The sequence below is a fragment of the Fukomys damarensis genome, unplaced genomic scaffold, assembly GCF_012274545.1.
Source record: "Fukomys damarensis isolate Sample0158 unplaced genomic scaffold, DMR_v1.0_HiC HiC_scaffold_1, whole genome shotgun sequence".
In the NCBI taxonomy this organism is placed as follows: Eukaryota; Metazoa; Chordata; class Mammalia; order Rodentia; family Bathyergidae; genus Fukomys; species Fukomys damarensis.
Window position 1 is genome coordinate 5,720,889 of NW_022900913.1, and position 4,248 is coordinate 5,725,136.

At 40.7% G+C, this 4,248-nt stretch overlaps 1 long non-coding RNA gene across 1 annotated transcript; it reads left to right on the plus strand.

Annotated features, from left to right (window-relative positions):
• The first annotated feature begins 1,897 nt into the window (after nucleotides 1-1,897).
• Nucleotides 1,898-3,861, plus strand: LOC104873798. Its single transcript, XR_783591.1, has 3 exons — nucleotides 1,898-1,957; nucleotides 2,794-2,854; nucleotides 3,714-3,861. It is a non-coding gene; the product is annotated as an uncharacterized LOC104873798 (long non-coding RNA).
• Nucleotides 3,862-4,248: the final 387 nt, after the last annotated feature.

The following is a 4,248-nucleotide window of genomic DNA, read 5'->3' on the forward strand; positions in this document are numbered from 1 at the left end:
CCCTGGCTTCCCACTGGTTGTTGGCTGGAATCTGCCCTTGGGTGCTGGAGGCTGTGGTGAGCCTTGACGTAAGCACAGACATGATTGAACTTTGAGTCACTTCTCTGGCAGGGACGTGCCATCACCCATAGCAACGGGCTAGTTCAACTGGTGGTCTGACCTGTTGCCTAGCAAATGTAACCCATAATACTTGTTTTGTAGAGCATTGTGACCTTTGCAGTCAGCTACGCCCTAGTCACACTTATGGTTTCAGTTTTAGCCTATATATACTCCACCCTGAAAAATAAACGGGGCCTTGCTACGAAGAGAGCATGAGCCTGGAACCAAGTCCGTGAGACTGTTTTCTCTCCTGTTGCCCTTCCTTTCAGGTTTAGGACCTACTGGCAGGATCCTGATGTCATGGCTCGCTACAGGAGGTCACCACCATTCATTCATGACATGACAATTTGCTTCTTCCCAGGCAGCAAAACGGCTCTTCTTCACACAAGTCTCCAGAGCGTTCACCTGATACAGAAAGACTCATACAAGATAAACTTCTTTGTGCTGGACTCAAGAACTCAGCAAAATTGCAGCCTTAGCTACCTAGGAAAGCTATCACTTTTGCCTTCAGTAGCTGTGCAAGAGGAGAGAAATCTGTCCATTTTGTCAAAGGCATGCGGCCTTTTGTAGCCCAGGCTGTGGTGATCCTCATGTTTCAACCACACCAGGCAATTTGCATAGAATCGGAGGTCTCAGACACAGTTAGTGCCTTGTGGAGAGATGGGGATTTGACTCTAGAAACTGTTTCTAAATGGTGACCTGGATAGATAAGTTTCCTGGATTCATGGAGAATCCCTTAAGCAAGTCACTTTTCATTATTCTAATTTTTCTGCTTACTAAAGACCTTGTGATTTACATTTTGTTCTGCTCAGCAACTGTTTCCCTCATAAGAGGGTGTTCTGAGAAAATTAATAACCATCTCTAATTCTATTTAAAATGATTAACTTGTCACCCTGACTTCCCACCATTTTCCAACTGAGTCAGTTGAGATAGTTCTTGGTGTTGGATCCACTGGGGGAAGAAGTGTTATTCTCAGTAGAGACCCACACAAATCACATTTATTTGTTGGCAGTTCTGCCTCTGGCACCCAGTGGGTTTTTGCCTGTGGCATCTCTCCAGCTGCAGTCCTGCCCTAGTGCACCGGGGATCTTCCTGGCTTTGGTGTCAGCACTGATCCAAATCCCACGTTCTTCCTTTATCACAACTGTCTTTCAAACTTGGCTTTTGTCAATGGAAACATCTCCCATGTGGAACTGTTTCTAGGCGGTGACAAATGATGGCAGCAGCCATGGAGGTTTGATAAGGACAGTGTAAGACATGGATGGCGTGGACCAAGAGCTTTTCTCTGTCTCCTGCCTATTGTCCTTTTACAAACAAGTTCTTCTTTTCCCTCCCTCCACCCCAGGGGCAATCCCAGGTGATGTGTCCTGTTAGGTGAGGACTCATCCTTGCTGCTGTACCTAGTAAGCCTCGCTCTGGATCTATGGGTGTTCAGGTCCCTCTGTCCTACTGTTGGTGACCTCTCCCCTACTCATCTCTGAGGTATGCTGATTATGAGCGGGCAGCCCTAACATTATACTGTGCCTGGGAACACTTTGAACTGAATCTCACCACAGTTAGCAGGAGTATTATTGAATGTGCATCTCTGACTACTCTTCTGAGTACAGGCTTTGTTTTGTGTCTTTGTGTCTGACAGCAAAGCACTGTCTAGGGTCGGCTCTGTGATCCCTCTTGTCTGGCGGAGGCATCCAGAATCAATGAAGTATTATGCTACGTACGAGGAGGCTCACGTGCCAACCCAGGAGAGATGGAAGAATTTGTTAGATGGAAGAGAGACTGAAGATTCTGTCAGAAGCTCCTCTGGTGATTTTTCTTCTTCACTCTTCAGCCTTGACAGTTAATTATTCAGCTAATGAATGTAGGTATTGAATTCCCATTATCAAATCTCTCATATTCTTGATTGTATTCACAGCTGCATAGGAAGTAGGGATGCTGATGAGGTGTGCATAACGATGATTGTAAAATAGGCCCCGAGGTGGTACAGTAATGGTAACCTCTGCCTATTTATTCTTACTGTGTGACAGAAACTGTTTAAGTGCTTGGTACAAATTATCAGAAAACTCTTATTTGAGAAACTATACTGTGAGTAAACACACATTAGTCTGTTAAACATAAGGGGAAAAAACACTCAAATAAACTTAGCCAAGTTTCCACATAAATATGTGTGAACATGAAAGCACCACCACTTTATTAATTATGGTGTTGATATGGGGAGTTTTCAAATATGTGGTGTGGGCTCTCATGCGGGTTGGATGGACCCAAAATAAAAGCATACTCGGTGAGGTGGAGTCAGGATCGAGGGATGTGGGTAAACTGATTGCTTTATTCTTTTCAGATGAAGATGGGATATTTTTACTCCTGGGACCTGAAAATTAGAAAGTCCTTTACTATTCACACAAAAAATAGCCTTAGCTGTGAAGATAGGGATATGCAGTATCTACTAGTCAAACTGTATTTCCATTGAAATAACTAGGAATGTCCAATTTTATATTGTGGGTGAGCTGCCTCCCTGTATTTTACAGTACACTTATTTGGAGTTAATGATTGAAAAAGAAATGAATCTTTTTAAAAAGAAATGACAAAGTACAGGGCACATTGTATGTGCTTTGCTAAATGTGAATGAGGGGGTTACCCTTTTTAAACTTCGTATTTTCCTCATGATAAAGGTAAAGTAATGTTCATTATTGTTTTCAGGAATATTATTGGTCTTCCGTCATTTCTGCGACTCTACATGATTACTATGAAAATGAATGAGGTAAAAAAACAAACATATGCTGCCCCAATCAGTAGGTGTTATCTCTTCCTTAGATACACTGGGTGAAAAAACGAGTTTGGGGCTCCTTACCTGTAAATTCAACCTTAAAAATAGAATTGACAGTTTCTTAATTCATTGTCCTAAAGAACGATCTCTAAAGTAATTCCACTGATTTCCAACAGCTTTTCATCTTGTTCAAAGTTTAGCAAATTCAAAGCTCTCTAAGAATTTCCAGGATCATAAACTATTGGTGATATTGAAAAATGTACTTTTGCTGGTATGGTTCATAATAAACAGATTTAGTGCTCTCCATGTTTAGGTATTCTTTAAAGAACAGTATATCCTACATACACACTTAAAAATAAAAAAAAAAGAACTAAGATTTTTATGAAATGGAAGGACCCAAAGAAAGGTTAAAATTTCTTCTGGATTCTAACACCTATGGGGGTTCTTTTAGAATGGAAATAACTGTCATTTCTTTGGTGGAAAAATGTAATAAAATCTTTGCAGTCTGGCATCTCTTTCTGTCTCTGTTTTGAGGATAAATCTTGAATCCTGGTTAGTGGTTGAAGGACAGATGGCTTTGGCAGTGAGGCACAGAGGCTGTTCCCAGTTCAACTTCTCCTCAATCAGATGCAAGGTCCTACTGGAGTATGCTTAGATTCAGGCTGTGACTGGGATTGCCCTCTCAGCCAACACAATCCAGCTTCATGTCACGATGGTGAAAATGTCCAAGATCACATCTTTGCAAAACCTATTTTTCAAAGGACTTTTTGGTGATGGATTTGTGAGCCATTTTTAACCAGAGCTCTTTACTGATGTATTGGAATATTTTATTACTTTGAAAACATTTTACCAGGTTTTGGGATATTCTGTTCCAATTCAAGCAAGAGGAGGAAGCTGTCTGCTCTCAGCTGGACTTGACTCCATTAAGCTTTTCCATTCAGCACATACTTACCAAGCGTGGACCATGTAAGAGACCAGAGCAACCTAAAAATGAATTAAACATAGCCCTTGCCTTCGAAAGCTTCTAGTGTAGTGACTTCTGTTGCTCACTAGGATTCAAAACCTCAGTTGTCGGCTCAATGATGGCTTTTAGAATAAATTACTGTTTTCAGTTGTGTGTTACATAGTTGGGATATATTACTATTTCCACTTGCTCTCCATATATTTTATAATAATGAGTGTTTTGTAAAGAGAGTTGTTAATTTAAAAGTACCTGGTAACATAACTAGTTAAAGATACTACATATTAGTTATTGAAAATTTAAAAGTCATAAATTTTTCACCACTGAAGGATGAGTAATAAGTAAAGAAATTTTCTATCAAGGAGACTGAATACAACAGTAGCCAAATGAGGAAGACAAGACTATAAGGGTCGTAAGTGCAAATCCT